This window comes from Rattus norvegicus, chromosome 7 (genome assembly GCF_036323735.1).
Source record: "Rattus norvegicus strain BN/NHsdMcwi chromosome 7, GRCr8, whole genome shotgun sequence".
Taxonomy (NCBI): Eukaryota; Metazoa; Chordata; class Mammalia; order Rodentia; family Muridae; genus Rattus; species Rattus norvegicus.
This window is the reverse complement of record NC_086025.1, coordinates 119,565,982-119,593,395: the sequence shown is the minus strand read 5'-3', so window position 1 is coordinate 119,593,395 and position 27,414 is coordinate 119,565,982. Positions and strand designations below refer to the sequence as shown.

The window sequence follows — 27,414 nt, the reverse complement described above, 5'->3', positions numbered from 1 at the left end:
AACTTGGTACCCTGCTGGTCTTACTGCTCAGGGAGGTTACGGAATCTTTAACAGTTGTAGCTTTGCTGGAGGAAGTTCACTGCTAGGGACAGACTTAGAAAGCATATAGCTTATCCCACTTCCGTCCTCCCTGAACACCCCCAGGCGTTGCTTGTCTGAATGTGGTTGGAGGTGTGATCTCTTGGCTCCTTGTTCCTGTTGCCTGCCATGCCTCCTACCATTTTGGACTCTCCCTTTACAACCATAAGCCAAAATAAGCGCTCTCTTCTATAAGTTGATTTTGATAGTGGTGTTTTACTGCAGAGACAGAAAAAAGTAACTATACTGGGGGTCATGGATAGCTGCCTAGATGGACCAAATGACAATCCTGGCCACAAAGGTTCAGTCTGACCTCCACCCCCATGAGCCAAAGCCATCTTCCCAGCCTCCAGAACACAGCCAAGGCTCACTAATTCTGAGGGGAAGTGCTGAAGCAAACACAATATATGGTGTCAGAGAAGAGGCTAGGAAGTTCTGGGGCTCAGTTCCCAGCTGAGGAGGGGAAAAAAGCCACTTGGCATTGAAATGTGTCGCAGAGACAGGCAGGGTTGGTAAAAATGGCTTCCGTTCACATTCCCCAGCAGTCAGGGGGTTGGCCCAAGCAGAGGAGTCAAGCCAGCTTCTATGTGGTCTCAGGGAAGGCTAGCTTCATAGTGGTCCTTCTGTGAACATCTTCGTCCCCTGCAGCAGGTCTCTGGCATCCAGACCACAATGGAATGAATGGCCTTAGCCATCACCTCCCTGCTTTCTGTCTGCACTTGGCACCTTAGGGTAAAAAACAAGAAACAAAAAACGAAACAACAACAACAAAAAAAAAAAACATGTTACTGAGCTCAGTTGAGAGATCTAAAGTGGGGGTGGATTCAGAAAGTGTGTGCTATATAGTGTATGCTATATAACCTATAGGTGCACATAGGTCTCTAATTTGGCACAGCTGAGGGATCCCAGCGGTGGAGAGGTGGAGCTTATATTACAGAAGCCTACAACCCAAGCTTTTAGAGGAAGAGCTACTGGTCATCCCAGGGAGACCCCAGAAGACTCAGCCAGCCAAGCCCAGCCTCAGAGGCTCCTCCTGACTAGAGCCCGAACTGAGTCCACCTTGACCCTCCACCAGGGTTCTGCCTCCAGAGGTAATCCCAGGACACCATATCCAGCCTGTGGAGAGCCCTGTCTCTTGTGTGCCCTGGCTTCTGGGTCTACAGTGAGTTTTAATCACCGCTGCCATCAAACCACTGTAATAAACAGCCTCCTTCTGTGGCTCATAGGCCACAATCGGCAGCCCCACATTTACAGCCCAAATAAACTCTTTAATAAGAACACTTTTCCTTTCATTATTTTATGGGCAGCTGGTTAGAGACACTTAGTAAAGACCATTTATAATAGTGATAAGACCACAGTAGCCAATGGGGCCTCTTCAAGGAGCATGGCCATGAGTATCCAATTAGTGTGATGACCACCATGGAAGGAACCTGAGTGGTGGTGGGTCGCTCCAATGCTAAAGGCCAAAGCCCCTGGGGAATGGGTCCTGGGGAAAGAAAAGGGACTCAGTTCTAGTGGGGCCGCTGATGAAATGGAGATCTGAACCACAGCTCACCTAAGGTCCAGCTAGAGATAAAATCCCTAGATGGCCATATCAGTGCCATGACTCTGCACAGCCCGATTTGATGGCAGGAAATATCCCACAACAGGAACCCTCATGACTACCACAAGGTCAAGGTTCACCACTCCAGTCGTGGTGCTGGTAGTACTCAGTGAATCCCTCCTCTGTGCCCAGCAAGGCTCAGATACTCAGGTTATAACTCAGTCCTGCATGCACAGCCTTCCAAGTGGGACTCTGAGGATTTCCATCTCACGAATGGGGAAACAGGGACACACAGAAGAATTAGAAAAACAACAGATGGATGGATGGATGGATGGATGGATGGATGGATGGATGGATGGATGGACAGATGATGGAAAGATGGATGGATGGACAGATGAATGGATGGGTGGATGGATGAATCGATGGATCGATAGATTGATATATATATGAACTAAGGAATTGGTGAATGAAGCAAGCCATTAAACTCTGAATCCACAATAACACAGCCCTGACACCAAACACCCTAAGGAGCCAGGACTGGCCTGAACCATCCATATCCATCATTGAGATACAATAAGGACCACACAAACCTGAAGCAGGGATGTGGGGACAAGGGCTGGGTCCCTGAACTTGCTAGCAGGGGATGTTAGCTCACTGGCTAACACTGGGGAAACATGCTCTGCAAGGTGATCACTCCACTCTGAGGATCTGAGTGTATCTTGCTATTTATCTCCTGTGTCTGATCGTTTGGTAATAGCAGCTCTTGTGGTCAAAAAGATACTCTGAATTTCAGGTTCTTTCTCTTCAGTTAAGTTCAAGGAATACTCTGGAATGCGCTCTTTTAAAGCACGACTAAAGAATTTAGCTTCACAGATTCTGCCTCGGTCAAGAGTACCACCATCCATTGGTCTCGTGTTTTCATTTATACACATAGAGCTCCCTAGGAAGATGGTTACTTGGAGCAGAGGGATATTCAAGGCCACACGGCACTCTCCAATCTCAAACACACTCTGGAAATGTGACCTTGTTCTTCTCTTACCAAGAAATAGAATCCTATCCCCTTGGCATTGGTGTTGGCCATGGCCACTTACCTGCAGCCAAGAGATCACAGTAACAAGATGTGTGGTGCCCAGGAGGTCAGCTGGGGTGTTGTAGCTTCTGCTTGTTGAAGGGTCTACCCCTAAAGCTCCCCTCACTGACCAAGCCTACAACCAACCCCAGGCTTTTCCACCTACACCCCGATTCCCAAACTAATGATTCTGAGACTTACCATGTATGAATAAATGCCTAGGTCACTGGCTTTGGCTTGTTCCCTGACTAGATCATGCCTTAATCAACCTGTTTGTTCTATTCTACGAGAGTCACGTGGCTAGTTACCTCTTCTCAGTTTCGTACATCCAACTCCTCAGAGATTGGGAGAATCTCTTCCTGCGTCTGACTCTATCCCAGAGTTCCTTTCTCCCTACTGGAATTCCCACCTCCTATTTCCTGCCTCAGCTAATAGGTCATGTCTTAGGGTTTTACTGCTGTGAACAGACACCATGACCAAGGCAACTCTTATAAGGACAACATTTAATTGGGGCTGGCTTGCAGGTTCAGAGGCTCAGTCCAGTATCATCAAGGTGGGAGCATGGCAGCATCCAGGGAGGCCTGGTGCAGGAGGAGCTGAGAGTTCTAAATCTTTATCTGAAGGCTGCTAACAGAATACTTACTGACCTCCACTTGGTCAGGAGGAGGGTCTTAAAGCCCACACCCTCAATGACACACTTCCTCCAACAAAGCTACACCTCATAACAGTGCCACTCCCTGGGCCAAGCATATTCAAACCACCACAGGCCGTCAGTCTTTTATTGACAGGTGATGGTTCCATACAGTTCACAAGAGATTCTCTCTACCCTAGCCACCATGCTGTGATAGACTAAGCCACCTGGTAAGGCCACGAGGAGGTCTGTGTCCTTACCGAAGCCAGCTTCTGTATCCCTGTAGCCTCCATGGTAACTGTAGTAGCTAGGGAAGGACACCGCCTAAGGTGTCCGGCATTCAGACAGCCCATCAAGGAAGGGGAAGTGACACACCCTGACAGACCAGGCTGATCTAGTGAGCATACAAACTGATTCTGTCTAAGGAAATCTCAGCTGAGGAATGGCCTCTATCAGCATAGCCTGTGAGCACGCCTTCGGATCATTCTCATCATTGATAGGTGATGGAGAAAAAGGCCCAACCCACTGTGAGCCAAGATGTTCCTAAGCTATATAAAAACAAGTAGTTGAGGAAGCCAGGGGAAGCAATCCAGGGAGCAGTGTTCCTCGTGGTCTCTGTCTCCAGCCCTACCTCTAGGTTCCTGCCTTGAGTTCCTGTCTGGATCTCCCTCAATGGTAGACTGTGACCTATAAAGCAATTAAACCTTTCTCCCCTCCCCCCCCAAGTTGGTTTTGGTCAGTGTTTTGTCACAGAAATTAAAAGCAAACTAAAACTGAATCCACACCCAGTCCATATCAAAAAAGGGCACTGCAGGGGGATGTGGGCAAGTGTTCCAGAGTCAGCTGGAGATGCACCTTTGCCAATCTCAGCAGTTGGTGGCTTTACCAGGACAGCTTGAAGCCTCCCATAGTGAAAAAACTTACACCATGGAAACTGCTCAACACCACAAATCAAGGTTTATTCACAACAGGTGGCTAAATATCCACACACACACAGCCCTGAACACTGCGGAAGAGAAATGGAAGAAAAGACACTGTAGGGCCAGCTGCAAGGGAGAGAAAGCTTGGACCATGTGACCTGGAAACACCCTTCAGAAGTCTTCAGACATGGTGGATGTCACATAGCAGAGGGGATGGCAATGTGCTCTACTAAGCTAGAACTGAAATCAAATACTCCAATTCAGAGACCAAGCCAAACCTGATCAGAACGAAAAGTCAAAAATGGGAGAGCAGGGCCGGAGGGGCGTTCAGTCAGTAAAGGCTTAGTTTGCAAGCACAAAGACCCGAGTCTGATCCCCAGAACCCATGTTTTAAAAAAATAATAATCTGAGGGTTGGTGAGACGGCTCAGTGGTTAAGAGCACTGGCTGTTCTTCTGGAGGTTCTGAGTTCAATTCCCAGCAACCACATGGTGGCTCACAAGAATCTGTAAGGGGATCTGATGCCCTCTTCTGACCTGCAGATGTATATGCAACAGAGTATTCATACATTAAATGAATAAGGTTTTAAGAAAATAAATTTTAGAAATCTAGACATGGTGGTGCACACACTGGGGACACAGAGACAGAGATCCCTGGATCTTGCTGACCATCAATCCTAGCCTACTGGTTGAGCCTCAGGTCCCAGTGAGAGAGGCTGTCTCAGAAATAAAGGTGAGTAGCACAGAGAAGTAACATCAGAAGCTGTCCTCTGACCTCTACACAGGTTCACATGTGTGCATTTGTACCCAAATACTCATGTGGCCACACATTCACACACAGACGGGGGGGGGGAAGGAAGGAAGGAAGGAAGGAAGGGAGAGAGAGAGAGAGAGAGAGAGGAAGGAAGGAGGGAAGGAAGGAAGGAAGGAAGGAAGGAAGGAAGGAAGGAAGGAAGCCCCCAGACCATACACCAGTCCTCTGTGGTCACTATCACCTCTGTTTCATCTGGGGTCTCTCCTGTGCTTGCTATGGATGCCGGCCTCAGTTGAATTTCTGCAGAGCCTCAGATGTATGATTTTTCCAAAAATCAAGGCATGGAAATAAACCTCCGAGGCACTGAGCACAGTGCACAGCGGCAGCCAGTGAGGAGCACAGCTATACCCAGAGGGGAGCACAGAGACACCCAGAGGGGACCATAGTTACACTCAGTGGAGATCACAGCTACACATAGGAAGAACACATCTATACTTGGGGAAAAGAGCTATACCCAGAGGAGAGCATCACCACACAGAATGAAGAACACAGCTCCACCCAGTGGAGGGTACAGCTAGACCCAGTGAGGAACACGGCTACACCCAGGAGAAATCACACTTACACCCAGGGGGAGCTCAGTTATATGCAGTGAGGAACAGAGCTGTACCCAGTGGAGAGCACAGCTACACACAGCAGGGAGCACACCTATACCCAGTTGGGGGAGCACAGATATACCCAGAGGGGAGTACCACTGCAGTGAGTGGAGAACACAGCTACACACACTAGAGAGCACAGCTCCACAGTGCTGGCTAATTTTATGTCAACTTGACAGAGTCATCGGAGAGAAGCAAATCCCAATTGAGAAAAGGCAGTTGTAAGATTAGGCTACAGAAAAAAAAAAAGCCCAAAGAGCATTTTCTTAATTAGGGATTGATAGGGAGGACCCAGACTATTATGGGTGGTACCAACCATGGGTTGGTGGTACTGGGTTTTATAAGAAAGCAGGCAGGAGGGGTTGGGGATTTAGCTCAGCGGTAGAGCGCTTGCCTAGCACGTGCAAGACCCTGGGTTCGGTCCCCAGCTCCGAAAAAAAAAAGAGAGAGAAAAAAAAAAGAAAGCAGGCAGAGTAGGTAAAGGAAGAAAGCCAGTAAGTGTGTTCACCCCCTGCTCTCCCGGGGCCTCTGCCTCAGCTCCTGCTTCTAGGGTTCTACCTCGTTGAGTTCCTGCTTGACTTCCTTCAGTGACAGACTCTAAATTCGAAAACCTAAGCCAAATCAACCCTTTCTTTCCCAACTTGCTCTTGGTCACAGTGTTTTACCATAGCAGTAGCAACCAAAACTAATACGGGGGGGGGGGGGGCACAGCCATACACAGAGGAGAGCAGCGAGCAGCATTTAAGAAGAAAAACCTTCCATCGATTCCCATGATAATTTCCCCAAGCCAAGAGCTTGGGTCCTTCAATTTTTTATTTGAGAACAAGTTGAAACAACCCTCCAAATTAAGGAAATAACTTTACAAACTCAAGCTCTGTGTTTTCTTATTTTAGCAATGTTCGCAGCTGCTCTCTCTCTCTCTCTCTCTCTCTCTCTCTCTCTCTCTCTCTCTCTCTCTCTCTCTCTGTGCACTTATAGAAAAGTGTTCCTTCCCCGTTTGCCAATTTTCAACGATTTTTTTCTTTCCTTCTACTTACAACGAAGTAATCATTTGAAATTAATTAAATTTCCATTAAAATGCATTATTGCCATGTCCCAGTTACTGAACAATGATGTTGCTTTCTGGACAACAAGCTTGCAAGGAAAACACCATAAATTTACAAGTAGACAGCTTCAGGCTCCTTCCACCTCTGGTTCGGTGCACTGGAAAGCTACACACACAGTAGGCACCAAATATGTACTCATGGAAGGACCAATCAGTAGTGATGTGCATTAGCTCCATGTGTAAGGAGAGACTATAGAGGACAACCATGCTTGCATGGATATTCTGTGTGAGGTTTCATTTGGCTGCAGATGTACTCTGAGACACATGTGATTTTCTTCTTCTTTTATAAATTATGCTATTATCTAACAAGAAAACCAAAACCCAGAGGCATGAAGTTCTCCAACAAAGATCATGGATTTGCCACCTGAGAAGGGGACTTCCCGACATCCTGTGCACTTGAGTGTGCAGCTTCTAGGCAGCGATGTCCTAAGTTCCAGAAGAGTCTGTCTCCTTAGTCCTGGACCAAGGCTGGAGCAGTTACTGCATGTCCAAGACCAACCAATGCAATGCAGTCGAACACAGAAGAAACCTCTCAGCCTATTTAGAAAGAGCTTTTGGATGTCCCACCACCCATTCCTGAACAGTAGCGCTATGGCAACCAGGCTAGGGAAATGGGAGAAACAACAGGAAACCAAGGCAGTGAAGCCTCCAAATGGCTCCTCTAAGGTATTATAAGCAGGAAATGAAGGGTAAACACCCTTCAAGGTAGGAACAGTTGAGCATCTTGCCGATGTGGTGGTAAAGCATCTTGGGTGAGAAAGTCTAAATCCTGGCATATTGATAGGGTGTCTTGGTTAGGATTTCCATTGCTGTGAATGGACAGCACAATCAAGACAATTCTTATAAAGGAAAACATTCCACTGGGGCTGGCTTACAGTTTCAGAGGTTCAGTCCATCATCATCACGGCAGGAAGCATGGCAGCGTGCAGGCAGACACGGTGCTGGAGGAGAGGCTGAGAGTTCTGCATCTTGACCCAAAGGCAGCCAGGAGGAGATGGCCTTCTGTAGCAGTTGAGAGAAAGCTCTCATCTGTACTGGGCGGAGCTTAAGCCTCAAAGCCCACCCCCACAGTGACACACCTACTCCAACAAGGCTATACCTTCTAATAGTGCCACTTTCCATGGGCCAATCATATTCAAACCACCACACAGGCTTAAGAGCCAGAAGACAGAGAGTCATTCTAGACCCTTTGGTACAAAAGTCCCCCTCTGTTAATATGTCAATGAGTTCTGTGACCCCGCCCCCTCCACTATAATTCCCTTCCCCAGTTCATTCTCTCCCCTTACTCCACCCCATGACCTCCAGTGGCTATCTTAACCAGTGGCCCTTTCTTACAGACCCTTGGAGCCTTGTCAGCAGGGCACGGGAGATGAAATACTCCATGAAATTCTAAGTGCCACGTCCACCTACCATGTCCTCACATCACACTGCCTGTCTCTACTCCACATAAATGATGCCAGGAGTAAGCAGGGGCCATCAGAGCACTCCTGTATCAGCAGCTGTGGGTTCCCCCCTACTGGGCTCTGGCTTGTCATCTCTGGTTTGCTCTGGTTCTCACTGGTGATATGAATGGAAAACCCTGGGTGGAATCGCTCGCTAATGATGCAGAGCCACCCCTATGGAAGCTTAGAGGTTGCATCTAGACACTCCCAGGAATGAGGAAATGGAACCAAGGAAGTTTGCCTTTGCCACAGAGGTTTGGCTTGGAGTTTCGGGGGACAAAGGAAGGATGTTCGGAGACCAGAGGAGGGGTGCTCTCCTGTCATATGTTCAGGACCCACAATAAATCAGAGAGGGTAGCTCCTTTCTTAGTTCTGACCTCCATACAGGTTTCTACCCTAATCACTTGGGTGCTTATGCATGTCTATAACCGGCTCTGCTATCTTCTGCTCCAAGCACAACTTAAGTCCTCACTCGAAAACAGATACATTTAATAAACCCCATAAAGGTATCATCTACTCAATGCCTGTCGTGTGATTGGGCCTTCCTTCCCCTGTCAAGTTACGCTCAGCAGTTATGTGAGTTGCTGACCCATCCCCAGCAAGTCTACAGCGGGACCCAGAATGCATACAGAGCTTGGGAGAAACTGACCACTCTTTGCTACAGGCTCTGAGGTCCCTGCAATGTGTGTTGGTTACTCACGAAGGGTCTTTGGTAGTGAGCCTATGAGTGGTCAGAGAAATAGCCAACCAGGACAGGAGCGCACTGCTTAGCTGACTTACACCTCAGAAAACCATAGACTTCCTGGCAGGGCATCCTCATCTCTCACACAGGATCTCTCACACAGCCACACAGGATCTCATCTATCCTCCATCCCTGCCTCTCGGTACTCTCAGCACCCGGCCCTAGCCAGTACTTGCCCACTCAAGGCGGACAACAGCTGTATTGACATAACAGAGCCTAACAGACCAGAGCCAGAGCCTGCGCCCTTTCCTAGACACACTGTGTGTTGGAGAGAGTCTGCACCCTTTCCCAGACAGACACACTGGGTCTACACCCTTTCCCATCAGCTGAGATAAAAACCACGGGATGTGTGCACTTCGGTTCCTGATGACGTTGTTTAAACTGCTTCTGATTTATCACTGAGCCAACATGCATTGTCATTTCTAAGTAATTAAAGGAAATATTGAAATGTAAGCATCACTACTACATCAGGAGAGCAACTCCTCCTTCAGTCGGCCTGGCAGCAAGAATCGATAGCTACCAGTTTTTTTATGGTGAACTTGTTGAGAGGTCTCACATCCTCACTTCTGCGGCTGGGCTATAAATTCTCCTTTGTTAGCAAGGAGACCACAGGCATTCTGCGCATGCGCGTGCTCGCACACACATGCGCATGCTGGCAGGTTCATCCTTCTTGCAGACTTTTCTACCTAAGCTGATGCCAGCTTAGAGGCCAGCGGGGGACACGGAGTCCCTGCATCGTGGTTCCAGCACAGCCTCTGCCTAGGGTGCACAAAATCAGCTTCTTCCTAGGCAGCCTTTGTCAAAGGTTTCATTGCTAGGGTCTACCCAAAGTCCAGGAGCACGCAGGCATCATGCGGGACACCAGAGTAAGGGTATAGCATAATAGAGCATATGCTAAGCATGTGTGGTACCCTGGGCCCCATCCCCACCATTGCGCAATGAAGAAAAGAAATCCATGAGCGATCTTAAGATGTGAAACACTGCCCAGACAATAGCCCCGAAGCTGAGGAGTCACGTGATCTGCTGCAAGTCTGTTTCTGTTCTGCCTCTCACAGGCTAGGGGCCCAGGGACACCTCTCGACCCATCTGTGCCCTTGTGAAATCCAGCTATCTCACCTCCTTCAGACTGCAGCTAGTCAAGACAATTGAAGAGACGAAGAATAAGAAAATGCCCATGGGTTACAGGATGGGGAAGGTCCTGGTGTTACCACAGAAGGACAAGGGCCTGGAGATTAAGATCCAATCACAGAACCATGGAAAAAGAACATGGAAGACACAGCATGTGCCTCCATTTTAGCCGTCATTACGTCATTCAATGATATGGTTTCTCAAAATGTATTCTCGTGTATCATAGGTAACAGTTCCGATGTGCAAAGGCAAAAGTCATTTTAAAGAGGAAAGGAAAACTCGGGTTCCCTATCATCGAGGCAGTACATTCTCCTAAAGGTAAGCCTTAAAATAATTTAAAATGAAATAAAAGCATATTCAACTAAGACGTTGAATATCTGACAACACACTAGAGGAAAACTATGAAGTGTTGTGTGCTGCACATGACGTGGCTGTTGCATTCGTGAACTCCCAGCAGAATCTGCACAAGACCCACACAAGATGAAGGTGGCCAGAATCCCAGCAGAGACGGCAAAGGCGAGCACCAGGTACGGATGCTCACTAAGGAGCAGTTGGCAGTAGACAGCTACGAGAGGTGTGGCTTTCTTCTTGGTGGGCGTGGTCATGGCCACAGCTAGTTTCTCACCCACTAAGCAACAAAATCTTACTCTTAACCAAGAATCAAACCTGAAATTCTTCTGAAACAAGTCATGAGCATAGTAACTCTCCTCAGTATTGGGTCAGGCAGTGGCTTCCCAAGCTGCAGATCAGACAGAGACACCCTGGGTGCAACACATGTGGGGTAGCCAAAGCGGGGAATTGGAGGTGGAAATGATGACACTTCACGGTATATATGTAAAAAGAATTGTGATGAAGAGTTATGGATCATTTAAGAAATAAATATATACAATTATTTATAATAAATAAACAAATAAAATCATGAAAAAACGGATAAAAGAGAAAAATCTTCCATAAAAAAATAGGAATGTAAAATATCATCCCAGAATCCCTAGGTAGTGTGAAGGATCATTACCAAGTTGGATTTTTGCAGTAACGGTTCTACCTAAAAATAAAAAAATATAAAAAAAAATCTATTCTTGTCAGACACAAAGGTAGCAGAATATGAAAGAACACACATAATCACAGAAATAGAGGTGAAAACAGCACTTGATAAAACTCAAAATGCTGGCAGAGAATAGAGGCGCTCTCAAAGGCGATCAACGCTTTAACCTACAGCTACTGTGGAAGCCTCTTCATTCAAGTGAGCGGCCAACAAGAACGTGGCTTCGCACTAATGTAATGAAAGTGGGTGAACTACGAAAATCTGTATAATTTCAGAACCACGGAGAGAACATGATTGGCCCTCTGGATATGTAATTTGCCCGGTATATAATTCTCTTGGGCAAAGTAAGTCATCCGGCAGCTTGTCACAGAGTCGCTCCATTGTATGCCCACAGAACACATTCTAGAACATCCTTACCATGAGGAATAGGGGCCGACCACCCCTCAGCTCACTGTGAAACCCTGTCCATTTCCTAGCTGTCTTAAGTAGCCGACTTTGAATATTTTATATGAACGAAATCATACACGTTTGGCTTTTTCAGCCCAATGTTTTAAAACCTAGCATCATTTTCAAAGTGAACCCATATCGTAGGGTAGCCAGCTACTTTATTTCTCTTTATTGACAAATAATGTTCCATTGGATAGATGTCCCATGCTTTGTCCATTCACGAGCTGGTGGGCATTACTCTGGCCTCCTGCTTGGGTAAGTGCTGTATTGAGGACACATTGTATGGATCTGTTGCTCTGGGGAACATGTGGGTTTTCTGCATTATAGGCAGTTTTGTATTTAGGAAACTTCTGGATTAGTCATCAGAGAAACCACTGCATTTAAAACCCTGTGAAGCCCTGTCACCCAAAGGTTTGCCCTCTCCACATTTTCTTTAATGGGAGTGACTCATCATGACTTGAACTACCTCTTTCTCTGATGGCTGTGGGGACTTGTGCATGTTCAGGTAGGCCAAACTATCTGCCTGAGAAAAGGTCTAGTCATACTTTCACTCTCTTTCTTCCTTTCTTTCCTTCCTTCCTTCTTTCTTTCTTTCTTCCTGTCTTTCCTCCTTCTCTCCCTCCTCCCCCTCCTCCCCTCCTCTCCTTCTTCCCACCTCCCTCTCCCCCTCTTCCTCTTCCTTTTCTCCTCCTTCCCCTCCTCCCCCTTCTCCTCCTTCTTCTCCTCTTCCTCCTTCCTTTTCTCCTCCTTTTGCTGTGCTGGAAATGGAATCCGGGGCCTGAGGCATGCTAAGCAAATGCTCTCACACTTAACCACACTCTCGACAACCAGGTCTCACTAAAGGACCAGACTAATGTCAAATCACTCTGGAGCCCATGCAGGCCTCAAACTAGTGATCCTCCAGTCTCGGCCTCCTTAAGAGTTTTGATAACAATGCTTTGCCAGTTTTTAATTAAATCCCTTGCCTTTTTAATTGAGTTATTATCTCTTCAAGATTCCAGGCGTAGTAAGTCCTCTATCATATATGTAATTCACAGGGGGGTCTAGAGAGACAGCTCAGAGATTAGAGCACTTGCTAATCTCCCAGAAAGACTAAGGTCAGGTCCCAGTGCCCATATTAGATGGCTCATAACTGCCTGTAACTCCAGTTCCAGGAGATCTGATGCCCTTTTCTGACCTCTGCAGCCAATTGCACTCATGTCAAACCAACACAAAGATACACATACTTATACATATTTATTAAAAAGTCTTTAAAAAAAATAAGGACATTGATCCCCAAGTAGTGGCCTTCTCCCATAATCCCAGCACTCAGGAAGCTGAAGCTGGATGATTGATGAGTTGGGGGGCCAAGGGTAGCTTGGACTACATAGTAAGCTAGTCTGAGCTGCAGAGGGACTCCTTACCTTTAAAACAAACAAACCAACAAAAAAGATAGAATCGGCTTCTGTAAAGGTCAGAAGCAAGTCAATGAGATATTTATAGAGAAGAAAAGTAACCCCTCAGTGAAAAGATCCCCTTGTTGAAGACCTGACACTGAAGAATAACAGAAACAGCAACACGAACACACACACATATACATATATACACATACATACACACACAATCATACACACACATACTTATACACATACACACACATACAATCATACACATACAATCATACACATACAATCATATACACATACATATAATCATATACACATACACACATAAATAGAATCATACATACACACATATATACAATCATACACATATACACACACATGCACACACACACACACACACACAAACATGTACACATCACTCCTGAGGCCAAGGTAGCTGAGCCCCACCGTGCCCAAGCCCTGCTCTGAGCTGTTCTGTGTGCAGAGCAGAGTGTGTGGCAAGCCTGACTTCCCTAGGGCCCCTCATTCCAGCAAGAAAGCAATGAGCCCCCTCCAGAGCAAGCTAACAAGACCCGGGGCCTAACATAAACTACGGTTCTCAGACACAAGGCCTATGATGCAATCGATACCCACCATGCGCACAGCAAGGCAAAACCAAAAATCGGTAGAGAACAAACACATTGTTCTGTAAATGCTGCCAGGATGAATGTCAGTGTTCAAGAAATAAAATCGAATTTAAACCTCAGGATAGCCCTGCAGTGCACTGGCTAGGGACTTGCCTACATATCTTAAGTTCAAAGGTGAGTTCCAGCTAAGCCCTCTGGCCAGTTGGGCAGTGATGTGTATGCAGAGAAATGTCCCAGGTCTCTAGTGGCCATGCCAGCCACAGGGCCAGAAGCAATGGTGGCACAGCACAGACATCTATCGAGGGTCTGCATTATCAACAGCCTTGCAACAGAATCTCCTATCTCCAAGCAAAGCATGTCGCAAGTCCAACATCCTTCACAAGACGGACAAATCTCTTAATGTCACGGGCCTGAGTCTGCTCCCTACAGTAAGAACTCCAACTAGCTGCAGCTGCCTCACAATGGACAATTCCAGGCAGAAACTTTTGTGTTCATGTTCCAGGCAGGAATACAAAAACACACTGCCACTGTCACAGACACAGACACACATACTCCCACAGACACAAACATACACACACACATACTACACATGCACACACATGCATGCACACACTCACACTCACACACACTCACACACATGTACTAACTACACATGCACACATGCACACTCACACACTCACACACACACTTGCACTCACACACATGTACTACACATGCACACGTGCGCACACACACTCACACTCACACACACTCACACACACTCACACACTCACTCTCACACACTCATACACACTCACTCTCACACACTCACACACATGTACTACACATGCACACACATACTCACACACACTCACACTCACACACACTCACACACACTCACACTCACACACACTCACACACATGTACTACACATGCACACGTGCGCACACACTCACACTCACTCACTCATACTCACACACACACTCACACACACACTCACACACACACTCACACACACTCACACACATACATAAGTAACAAAGGAAGATTTTTCCCTGGTGCTGGGGATTGAACCCAGAAAACACAGGCAGGATTTCTTCTTGTATAGAAACTGTTTTTTCTGTTTGGGAGCTCTTCCGCTGACTTATCAAAAGGCTGTTCCTTTATTGGAAGCCAGCTTGGCTGACAACATCCCCAAAATGCCTTCAGTGCAACCCCTGCATTAGGATTCAGTCAAACAGCTGGGCACTAGAGGGCTGCCTAGGTAGTGCATAAAGCTAGCTCTCAGCCTCTAGAGGGGGTTTGGGGGTGGGAGGCAAGCTGCTCATCCCTAACTGGAGGAAAAGCCCAGCAAATGCTGCAGGTCAGTCTGTCAGAGCACAGAGCCATGGTGGGGGTTCTGCATTCCTGGTGGGTGTTGAGTCTCAAACCCTGGCACAAATGGTTGAGATGCCTAATTAACCTATCAGAGCTGGCCTGGCCTCAGGTCCTCTCAGGATCCCTCAGTCCCTACCTGTTACACATATGACTGACAAACCCTGCCCCCTGCCCTAAACTTCTCCACACCCAACTGCCCTTCCCTGTGTAATCCAGCCCTTTTGACTACACTCACTGTCTTAGTCTCTTGGCTGAGGCTACCCATCTTGGTCTTCTTCTAGAGGACTTGAGTCCAGTTCCCAACACCCACACACTCACAACCACCTGATGCCTTTTTCTGGCCTCTCTGGACACTTGCATACATGTACACATACCCACACACAGAAACGCTCACAGAGGCCATAAGGAACGATTTTTTAAAAACCCCACAAGTCCACAGAGGGTTGGGTGGCCATGTGTGGCAGTGGGATGGGAAGTGGTCCAAGTGCCCAGACTGGGAAGGGATACATACATGGGGGAGTGGGGTGGGGAGCAAGAAACTGAGAACTTCCCACAGGTTTCTTTAGTGCGCAAAAAGAATGTGAGTTTTCATATAAAACCAAGCGAACAATCACTGCTAAATACACCGTGGGCACCTTATGTATAAAGCAAGGGACTGATGCATAGGTACCTGACATACTGAGTGATTGAGTCTTCAGACAGAGGGAGAGGAAGGGGCAGGGGGCATGAAGGATAGGGGACTTCAAAATCCATCATGATCTTACCTCTTCTAAGAAAGAACGGAGGCTGGCGAGACGGTGCAGCTGTTGAAGTGTGTGTGAGTGTGAGGAACAGAGTTCAGATCCCCAGAAACCCACATAAATGCTGGGGGCATGGAATTAAAGTTCCAGTCCTGTAAGTCAGAGACAGGGAACCTCCAGAGCAAGGCAGCTATCAAGACTAATTGCGGGTTGGGGATTTAGCTCAGAGGTAGAGCACTTGCCTAGCAAGCGCAAGGCCCTGGGTTCGATCCCCAGCTCCGAAAAAAAAAAAAAAAAAAAAAGAAAAGGAAAAAAAAAAAGACTAATTGCATCGGCAAACTCTGGGTTTGATTGATTTACCCTGCAGGCCTCCACACAAAAACATGCATGCACTCATGCACACCAAATGCTCATGAAAACTGGGGTGGGGGGGTGGAATAAAACAAACATAAAGACAGAGTATGGTGATTCACTCCTAAAAATGGCAAGTCTTGGGAGATGGAGCAGGAGAGCCAATGTCATCCTTGATTATATAAGGAGTTTGTGGCAGGTCTGAGCATTTTAGTTTAGTTTTCTTTTGAGTCCGTAAACAACCGTGACCAAAAGCAACTTGAAGAGAAAGGGGCTTATATGGCTTCCAATCCATCACCCGTGGAAGTCAGGACAAGAACTGAAGCAGAAGCTACAGAGGAAGACTGCCTACTGGCTTGGTTGGCCTGCTTTCTTATACTCCCGAGAACTACCTGCTCAGGGATGGCACCACCTAGAATAGGCTGGGCCCTCCTTTATCTATCTGCCATTGAGAAAGCATCCCGGACTTGCCCACGGAACAAACTGACGGGAGCTATTTCTGGGCTTAGCTTCCCTCTTCCCAGGTTTGTCTAGGTTTGTGTCAAGTTTTTAAAAACAACCTAACTATGACACTTGGCTACGTAAGACCCCATCTAAAACTTGGTTGATTAAGTCCAGAATCTCTGCAGCCTGTATTGGTGAGGGTATGAATGGTTCCAAGGTGTCTGTGCCAACTGTTAGATCTGGGTCTGGACAGCTTCTCCCAAATGCATGAAGTGACAGCCGGTGGCACCTCAGCTAATGGGAATGACAGTGTTCTTGGAAAACTTTAACTCTCCAAACTACATAGTAAGTACTTCTGGCCCCCGGTGGTGACCTGCCAACCCCTGCTCCAGTTCCTTGAAACTTTTTGCTAGCTTTCTTTCTTCTTTCTAAGTTTCCTTCCTTTTTTTCTTTCTTTCCTTCCTTCTTTCTTTCTTCCCTATTTCCTCTTGTTTATTTCTGGATCCCTGTCTGGACCGGTAGTCGCTGTGTCGACCACACTGACCTCACATTTCATGCTGTCTCCCTGCCTCTGCCTCCTAGCTGCTGGGATCACAGGGGCTGTGTGCCTTCAAAGCCACCTTACTTCACTAGTTCTGCAGCAAGGTTTGCTGCTCCAAGCTGAACTTGACAATACAAACAGACCTAAATAGAGAGACAGATCTGCCTTTGTGTGGTCGGGCACAAAAGTGAAGCACCTTGCCTGGCCCAACCCATTGACCACACACCTTCTCCAGCACCTTCCGATGGGTTCCAAGCAGGCTTTACCATGGCAATCCCAACTCCCCTGGTAGAATTTCCAAACTCCTTCACTCAGGATGGCATTGGAGTCTCCTTTTCCATAGCAATATCAAGGTAGAACATGGGAAAATGACCACCTAACCTTCAAAATGAAGAACGTCACTTCTGGGCAGTGAAAGAGTTAACGTTCATTCCCAGGATTCAGGTCGCACTGTCTTCCTCCCCACCTGTAATGCCAGCACCCAGACATGTGTCCAGGACACACCTAGCATTTCCTTGCCACAGTGGACCTAAGCAGATACCAGACTGGGCACCGACATGTGAGCTCCAATGGGTGATGATGCCCAGACAACAGGATGAGATTCTCTACTCACAGTGGCACATAATGGACACTCCTGCACTAGGGGCATAGCCATGTCCAAAGTTATCCTAAGCCAAGAGCCTCCTGTGTTCCCAGTAAATACTTCTTATACCCATGAACTCCACAGAAGCAAACGGGAAGGCAGAGTGATCAACACGCTAAGAGCTTCAGTGTGGCCCTCACCTAAGGCCCAGGAGAAGAACACTGAGGAGCTGTCTTTCCCATGGGGGCTTTCCATGGACTGCAGCTGCCTGCCGGCTCCTGCAGAGGACCAAAGTCTTCCTGCAGAGAAGACTTATTGGGTATTGCTATAGAGAGGCCCCTCTCTGCCTCAGAGGCATCTCCTGAGGCCTAGGCCTAGGCTCCACTCAGGAAGCCCATCCTCCCTGATGCTCAGGGACTACTCAACCCAAAGAACCAAATGGAGCTCAGAAGAAATGCTGCCCACCTTGGTGGCCCTTTGAAGAGACAACAGATGGGAGACAGAGATCTTTTTGAGACAGGATGCAGTAAGGTGGTTGCCTCCCGGGTTTGAGGTTCTCGCTGGGTGACAAACTGAAATGGAAAAAACTGTGTCTTAGTGGCAGAGCCACATGACCCTGGAATGACAAGCAGTAGGACCCAGGGCTTGGAAGCAGGGAGAATCTTAACACAGGCAAGATTTATCTGCCTGTCACACGCCAGATGTACTTACAATAAAACCTGACATCGCAAGGGTTTCTGGAACAAATATTTATTTGTTTTGTGTGCTGGCTTTGGGGCCAATCCATCTCTGAGTGGCACCATGTACGTGGAAAAATGCCAACCTCTGGATTTGACAGCTGTGAGGACTGGGACTGCCCCTTCCAGGCCCAGGAGCTCTGGGATTGGGACATCTAGGGGGGCAGCACACCCTACCCAACCCAACGCTCGCTGACAGTCATGCCTACACTGCAGGGCTACATCAGCACCCAGGTAGGAAGCTGGGGACAAGGGTCTAGACCCAGAAGCCTCACTGGCACCTGTGTCTTGGCACAGATGACATCCTCCCCGCTCAGTACTTAGGATGTTTGTTGTATAGTCATCTGGGGAGACTTGGAGACACTGAGTGAGCCAAAGCCTGCAGGAGAAATACAGACACCATGTCTGGACAAAGCTAGGCAGAGGGTGGTTGAGGAAAACAAGGCAAGCACGCTTGGACCAAGTGCTGATGCATGTATCATGGCAAGGGGCCCAGGGGGAGTCCAGATTCTAGAATGCAAGAAGAGACAGAGGGAAGAGACAACCTCTGTGGCCCTTCTGAGGAACTTAGATAGGGGAGGAAGACTATCTTTGTGTCACTCTAAATTTGATCCCTTGTAATTGCCATGCTGAAGAGAAATCGCCAAGCCTCAGGAAGATCACATAGCTCTCTAAGGTCATGTGATCAGTACTGTGGACAGGGAGCTTCAAAGCTTCTGTCCCCCACCCACCACAAGAGAATGAGGTCCTACAGTCTCCCAATAACCCTCGAAAAATCTGCCTCTGGGACTCTGGCAGGCACTGATGCTTGACCAGTTGGATGTCCTGATGTCCTCCAGCATTCTTAGGCTGTCTTTCAACATCTCTAATGTATCCAGAAATCCTTCTCCCACTGCCCAGAAATATTTGCTCTTCTGGGCTGCCTTCCTCCCTCTTCCTGGCACAGGCCGTGGTCCCCTCTATGTCCCACTAACTTTTATCACTCACAGTAATAGTTCAAGTGAAACAGAACAGGCAGATCCAGAGCCTGGCTCTCCCACTAGCCCAAGATGAGGACGATACAGAGGAACAATAAGTCTGTGTTGAGCAGGAGGAAGCCACCTGGCCCTTTTGAGTCAGAACTCCATTAAAATCAGACCAAACATAGCTAAACCTCTTGAAACATCAAAGAGAAAACAGACACATGGAGTTCAGATGAGTATGCTCAAGCTCCGAGATTGCTTTCAAATTTGTTAAAAAACTTAGTCACTCAGGACTGTTTGTAGAAGTGGGCATCATGGTCCATATTACAAATGAGTGTCTCAGAATGGAGGGGCAGACACGTCAAGCACCTGGAAACACCGTGGCAGGATAGGAGGGACTGAAACATATGACTAGCATAGAAAACCCAGCACTTGATAGTGGAGGATTGGAAACCCCTCCTTTACCAGGGCTGCATATAACAAATACTGCATGCTCAGGCCAGTCCTCAGAGGCAGACTCAAAGTCCCTCCTCACCCAAACTTCACACAAGAAACTGAATATGGTCGGGCTAAAGGGGAAAGGAGAAAATTTATACCCTGATCATGGGTGCATGGAATGGAATTAAATTACTACTTAATATTATGACAATCTAATAACAATCCTTGGCTAGAAACTATAGGATTGAGTAGGAATTGAATGGCTTAAAGTTTGTATTAAGTGTGCTATGTCGTGATAGCTTGGTAGAGTCCCTTCCTCTACCTTCAAGAAAGTGCCTTGAGAAATGATTGCCACAGATGTCTGGTCAAAGCACAGCTCTTGGTTCGAACCGCTCCCTGCAAGGTTTGCTCCCGCAAGCATGTAACAGGAATTTCCCTCAGTGGGCATGGGCCTCAAAGACTGCCCTCTTAGATGGCCACATAGACAGGGATTTCAATAGTGCTGTCTGTAAGTAGTATACTGTGAAACCGCTAAACTAGACTACTCCATGGGGAGAAAGGACAGTTTGTTTGGGAATCAAACTGTTAGTCTGCCTCAGAGGTGAAGGGTAGCTGGTGGGAAAGCTTGGCAGTTTTATGGGGAGCAAGTAGCATTGGAGAGGGGTGCCAGGACAACCTAGGAGTTAGAGCAGTGGGAAGTGGTTTGTAGGGCCATAACAGCCAGGGGGCTAGCATGGGAATTCTGGACTCATAGCCTGCTCTAATCAGATGCCCATTGCCAGAGGTAGTGGTAGTAAGGACAGAGAAGGGAAGTAATGGCTTTTTTTTTCAAACAGAAATTGGCTTCACAAGATTTCTAAGGAACACTGACTTTAAATAGCAATTCTTCTATTTACCTGGTGAGAGTCAGCCATCGCTGAGCCCAGGTTGTCATTTAGAACACTGTCAGAAGCACTGCTATTTTGGGTCCCACTTTGGACCTAAGACCATCTAACCTACAAAAGCTAAAAGAAAGTGTGGGCCGCTGTAGGACTTTCACAGAATATTAGCTTGGATCCAAACCTGTGCAGATAAATCTGAATTTCTCCAACTCTTTGAATGCCTGCTTAGTTCTTTGATGGTCAGAATTTCCATTAAAAAGGCCGGTTTGCAGAGGAACACTGGAAATCTCCACCTTGGCTTCAGCTGGCTAACAGAGCATACACCAGAGCAGTCGGAGATGTACAAGCTTAGGGGAGGCAGTGCTACAGAAACAGCTTCTAAGGGACTAAGCAGCTCCTGGACCAGCTCTTTCTGGGCTCCTCCCACCTCCCAGCAGTCTATTTCTGTTCTGGAGAGTGCTTTTCCTTTCTTAATCATCTACCTGTAGTTATCTTTCTTTTATTTTCTATTTTTTAAATATCCTATGAGTACTATATTCTTATCATTTCTCCCCTCTCCCCTATCTCCAACCCCTCCCTGTCCCTCTGCACTCTAATTCGTGACCTTTTAATTTTTACTGTTGTTATGCACACATACATACAGCATACACACACAACATATGCATACATATACAACATACATATAACATGCATACATGTATGCATGCAACACACAACATACAGCATACACATACAATATACATACAACACACACATACATACACAACACAAACAACATACACATATATAGGCATATAATACATAACATGCACATACATACACATACAACATACACATACAACATACACACAACACACATGCATACACACAACATATACATACACACAACACATACATGCATACACACAACATATATACACACAAAACATTCACATATAACACACACACAATACATACATGCATACACACACAACATATATATACACACAAAACATTCACATATAACACACACACACACACACACACACACACACTGCTGAGTTCATTTGGTTTTATCTGACTATATGTGTTTGATCAGTTCTTTATCCTGGTAATCAAGATCCTATTACCAGACGAACTCTGATCCCAGTGCCTAGTGCTAATGTTTCCTTCTCTTTCCCTTAATCTAACCTTCACATACCGGCCTCAGTGCATTTGCCAGGATTTTACACTTGCCTGCCCTGTTGGTTTGCTCTCAAGTGTTAAAAAAATTGTCCCCCGGTTTCCTTCTGAGTCCATTTTTAAAGTTCTTTTATTAGTGAGACTAAGAACCCCAAAAGAAGACCTCATTTTCCCAAGTACCATGCTCACCTCCGGAAAGGAAAGTTACACCATGTACGCACAGAGGCAGGCATATGCTGGCAGAGCCCAGGCCACCCTGGTGTACAAGGTGGTTCTTGTCTCAGTTTCCCTCCTGGCAGAGGAGCCCTCTGGGCTTCTGCATCCAAATTTGAGTGCATGGAGCCCGGTGACTGAGGCCCCCTGGGGATGTCTTGCCCACCCTTGCCTCCATTTCATTATCCATCCCTAGTCAACCACTCTCCTTCCCAGCAGCATGCATTCTGAAGTGGAAGGCTCTTGTTTGCTGGAGAAGAATGGTGAAAAGCTCCCCAGGCTGGAACAAAGAGAGCACCTCCGAGATAAAGCTGTTAATTACAGTGGTGCTTCTGGCCTCCACCAGTTACCACAGGGCTGGCAGGGATCCCTCAGCTAGCAGGAGCGGGTGTGAGCGGGCTCTGGCAGAGCAACACGGGGGCCTCTCCTTCCCCACTAGACCCGGAAGTCAGTCTCAGAATCCAGCCTGGTGGTGATCAAGGAACAGGAACACAGGGAGAGGTCAGGGGACGGAGGTCCTGGTGCACAGAGTACTCCAAGGAGGTGAGGGCTTTGTCCCCTGCCTGCTGCAAATACCCTGTATGCTTGAAGCTCACAACTGGCTTGCCTCTGTGCTAGGCTAGGCTGACAAGAGCTAAGAGGAGAGCCCGGGTCCTCGCTTCTCAGCAGAGAGTCAACAGATAGCACTCGGGGGCTCTGGGGCCACAAAGGAGAATTGGCATCACCTACCTAAACCCACATGCCACAAACTAAGACTTTGGGTAAGGGGGGCCACTGCCCAGCTGAGGTGTCCCTAGAAGCATCTGGATGCTCTGACCAACACCTGATGCCCATAGATAACTCAGAACCCAAGGAGGCTTCTATGGTGGAAAAGACAGCTTCTAAGCCAAGGGCCCAAGGATCACATCCTAGCAGCCAGGGGGGACGCCCTGACCTTTGTTCCTCTCCTAGAGTCCCCATGGGAGAAGCTGGGAGGTAGTCCTAGATACTCCTGAAGTCTCCATTCCTGATCTACCTGCTCATCTCCTCGTCCATGAAAACCCCCACTGGCTCCCATAGACACTCTAATGCTCTACATCAGGAACAATGGGGACACAGTGGTCCCCGTGGAGGAGCAGCTGTGTGATGAGTCGGCCCCTAGGTGCCACAAGTGACGTGTCCTGCTTCTCCCACTGGCGTGGGGTCCATCCTTCTCCAGCCCCAACAAGGCTACGATTCCGCAGACCTTAGACAACTTCCAGACTGCAGAGTTGGAGGGAGAGGGCAGATGGATGGCCTTGTCACCGTAAGCATTTCAGAGGACACACTTAAATGAAAGAAATCCTTCTATTGGAAATAAACCTCAAAAACATTTTTTAACAAATGGGCGTTAACGTGTCTCCTGGCGGTGGGAGCCTGAGTCTCTCAGCAAACTTTGGGCAATCATTCAGACGCATTTGCCTACCGTGCACGGCAACGATTCTCAGTGGATTGTGCTGGAATAATCGGCCCATTCCGGTTGTTAGGACGTGGTCTTTTAAACTGAGTTATTCCCAAACATCTCGGGAAGAAGAAAAAAAAACGGGGCTCTTCGTCTCGCCAATTATGAAATACGGCGGGCACTGTCTGCTATCAGGGAGAGAGATTTATTTTCCTCAATGATGGCCGGCGGGCAGCTCCCAGGCTCTGGGATGCTTCCCAGGAGCTTCTATCATTTTGCCAGTATCGATGGGTCAGATTTAACTGGGGGTGGGGGGTGTGGGATAGGCATGGCAGGACTTCCCAGCCATCACATGAGGGCTGGAAAGGGCTCTGAAGAGGGCCACAGAGGACCACATATAGGTAAGGGGCTTCAGGTGTAGCCTAAGGTCCCTTTCAGCTATGACTCTCTTGTCTTCCACCCAACCCCGGTCCCTGGAGGGTGGGAATAAGAGGCCACCTCACAGAGTTCACACCCAGAGACCAGTTCTGGTGGGAAGTCTCGGCTGTCATCCATGGTGCTCGGCAGATGCAGCAGGAACCCTCGGGAGTTTCCACACCAAGGGCGCTTGGGACCTTGGGACCTGATAATGCGACCAGGAGAGTACAAGGCTAGGCTTTGGGAGACCATTGTGGGGCTATGGTCCGTGAAGGAGTATGGACTGTGTGTAGCAGGGAAGCAGTATGGCCTCTCAGGTTCCAGCTGCTCCCCTCACAAGACTGGGTGGTTGGAGTTTGACCCTTCGTCTTGTGGGTTAGCCTGCCTGGATTGAGAGATGCTTACGACCAGTGAGACACTTGCATGCCTGTCTGTGGGGAAAGAGGTGACATGCAGGACAGCCACTAGGACGAAAATACCCACCTTGTGTGTGGGAAGAATCCTACAAAGGGTGAGTCCCAGAAGCAAGGGTGAGAAAGGGGAGTTCAAGGAAGGCAATGTATGCAGGACCAAATGCCCATCAAATACCAGGTTCTTTGGCCTTTTACTGTGGACTCAACTCCAGCAACTGCCCAAGGGTTTCCAGACCTTCAGTACCAGATTGAGACTGCTAAGGCCTGTGGATTGGAGACCCATCGAGTTATCTGGTCCTCCAGACTCTATGGTATAAGCTAACTCAATAAATTCCCCCTTATAACATATATTCAGTTATATTGTTTACAACATTATTTATAATATTCTTATAATATACATTCTATCGCTCTGATCCTCTTTTTAAAAACAGCCTGCCTAATTCAGAAAGTAGAGAGCTAGAAGAGACCACGTAGGGAGTTGAATGCCGCTTACCCCACATTCATGTCCTCCTGGAACACAGAATATGACCTTGTGTGGTAATAAAGGGTTGATAGACAGCCACCGAAGAGAGGTGTGTTACTTCCCTGTTTCTATGACAACATACCTAACGGAAACAGCTTAGAGATCGAAGGGTTCATTTTGGCTCACAGTTTGAGGGCACAAACTATCATGATAAGTCACAGAAGCAGCTTGAAGTCACACTGAATCTGTAGTCAGGAAGCAAAGAGAGATGAATGCTGGTGTCTAGCTCTCTCCTTTAACACAGTCGTTGACCTCAGCCTAGGGAATGGTGCCACCCATATCAGGGCGGGTCTTCCTTCATTGTGGATTGGAGACCCATCAAGTATGGAAGACATCCTTATAGAACCACCAGAAATGTGTTTCCAAAGTGATCCTAAATCCAGCCAAGGTGACAGTGACAATTTACCTTAATGAGTAGGTTGAACCCTAAATCTAATTAGCCAGTATAATTTGAGGGGAGGAGGAGACAGGCAGACACCACAAAGTCAGCCATGTGAATAAGGAGGCAGAGGTACAAGTACCATGACCACAATTCAAAGAATCTGGAGTCACTAAGGACTAGAGGAGGCAGGAAGGACCCTCCCTAAGAGCCCCATAGGAATCACGGCCCTACTAACACCTCCACCTCAGATTTCTAGCCTTAGACTATGAGAAGAGATAAGTTTTCTTTTAAGTCTCCTCACGTAGGGTGATCATTGATCAGAGCCACCTTGGATGTCCATCCAGGCCCAGGAGACTAATCTTTCCATCGAGTGTTCTACTCTGAGGAAGCTGAGCATCTTCTCTCTCATATGCTCCTGACACCTAACTCAGGGAAGGGCTCTATAATCTCAGCCTCCCATGGTGGACCATGACAGGATGATTGGATAATGCCTGTTACCCACAAGGAGAATCGTCAGGTATAAGCCATGAGTGAACTGAGGCCTCCCAAGCATAGATACCTGCTGTGGTGGTGAATATTGAGTAAGCTTGACAGGATATATTAACGCCTGGAAGACAAATCCTCTGGATATGCCTGTGAAGAATCTTCCAGACTGGAAAAAACAAAATTAGGAAGAGCCATTCTAAATGTGGGCAGCACCATTCCCTAGGCTCAGGTCCTTGGGTACATAAAAAGGAGAAAGTGAGCTGAACACCAGCATTCATCTCTCTCTCTCTGCTTCTTGACTGCAGTTACAGTGTTAAAAGCTGCCTCAAAATCCTGCCACCATGGCCTCTCCACCATGAAGGGCAACACCCTCAACCTGATGGAAAATAAATTGACAAAAGTCACTTTTGTTAGTATTTTGTCATAGCGTAAGGTAAGTAACTAATATACCTACAGGGCCAGGGAGAGAAGCATGTGCAAGAACTTGTCCATGGGAATGAAGCTACTATGAGGACATCAAGCCCTGGGCAGTGGTGAAGCTGCCCATAGCCAGGCAAGGTCAATGCAGACACCAGGTCAGCCAAGCGTGACCTTGGTGGTCCTGGAAGTGGGAGGAATCAGCTGTCTGAAGGACAGAAGAGGTGGGGAGGGCAGTTCCTTTCTCCTTGCTCCTGCTGCGTGGCTGTTGCTGCAGAGCTGAATAGTAAGCGGCCTGCGTGCAGAACCAGGGCTCTCGCTCTAATTGCAATAAATTAATTTCAAAGTTCTGAGGTGACGAGACGACTTTCTTTCTTTCAAAGAGCCCGGTTGAAACCTCTCTGGATCCGCCCCCTTCATTCTCAGTAGTGGCTAGCCCTGCTTGACCTCTTCTACATCCAGCCCACCCCCAATTATTCTGGGGCCTCTATGGAGGGTTGGAGAAAGGGGGGCAGTAGCCTTTGCTGTTCTGCCCAAGTTTGCTGTAAATCAGCTGTCCCGGCTGAGGATGTCCATAATGTGATGGGCATGGTTGTAATGTCTTCTCTTATCACCACCACTCAACGGGAAGCTCTCAGAGTCCTCCAAGCCTGGTGTGAGGTCTGTGGTCTTTCCCATCCCACCACCCTTGTGTGGAGTCCTCTGAGAGGGTCCCAGATCTTGGGTTCTGCACCCGGGGTTGAATTTGGAGGAAAGTATGAAAATGAGTTACATTCGGTTCCCTCCCATTCCACAACTCCTAGTCCCTCTGACCCTCCACTGAGCCCACACTAGATCAGGCCCTACCTCTGCGGTGCTCCACAAACTTCCCTAAATACTCCCCCCCATTCCTTTCCCCACAAGCTGTATTCCTTTATCTCCACATCATAGGCCTTCACTTAAGATCCCCCTCCCACACACAGTTACTTCTCCTGGCATCTAGAATACATCACTGGTTCCTAGATTCCTGTGAGGGAGATCACAGTGTCATGGCCCTCTAAGTATCCTTAGTTACCTAAATAAGTGTCTGTGTGCCCCGATACACAGACCCTTCCAGAGCAGAGGCCCCTATAGCTGTCGGCCCTTCAGAGCATCTCCTGACTGCTCTGAGCACAGCTCTAAAAGGCTGAATCCCTGAAGCATCTCGCAAAATAGAAAGCATCTCATGCTTTCTGGGCTTCTATGGAAAAGGATCTAAGTCCTGCTTTAGGGGATTTAAAAAACAGGCACAAAGTGGACACAAAACTGCAGGAGACTCTCTCCCCTCAGCTTCAGGAGAGAGCAGAAGGGCAATCTGACTCAGGACTGCCACACCTGACATTTGGCAGAGTCGACAGTAGAGTCCTC

General features: G+C 47.6%; 2 long non-coding RNA genes across 4 annotated transcripts; one reads left to right on the top strand and one right to left on the bottom strand.

Moving 5' to 3' along the window:
* Nucleotides 1–274: 274 nt before the first annotated feature.
* Nucleotides 275–24,837, bottom strand: LOC134479763 (uncharacterized). Of its 3 annotated transcripts, XR_010053460.1 has the most exons (5): nucleotides 24,714–24,737; nucleotides 23,415–23,578; nucleotides 18,044–18,150; nucleotides 7,627–7,753; nucleotides 275–804 (listed from the first exon to the last, which is right to left on the bottom strand). It is a non-coding gene; the product is annotated as an uncharacterized LOC134479763 (long non-coding RNA). The 3 variants fall into 3 exon arrangements; XR_010053461.1 differs by lacking the exon at nucleotides 23,415–23,578 and having other exon boundaries at nucleotides 24,714–24,756; XR_010053462.1 differs by lacking the exon at nucleotides 275–804 and having other exon boundaries at nucleotides 6,491–7,753; nucleotides 23,415–24,837.
* On the top strand, nucleotides 24,836–26,011 carry LOC134479764 (uncharacterized). The gene is made up of 2 exons (XR_010053463.1): nucleotides 24,836–25,131; nucleotides 25,917–26,011. It is a non-coding gene; the product is annotated as an uncharacterized LOC134479764 (long non-coding RNA).
* The last annotated feature ends 1,403 nt before the right edge of the window (nucleotides 26,012–27,414 follow it).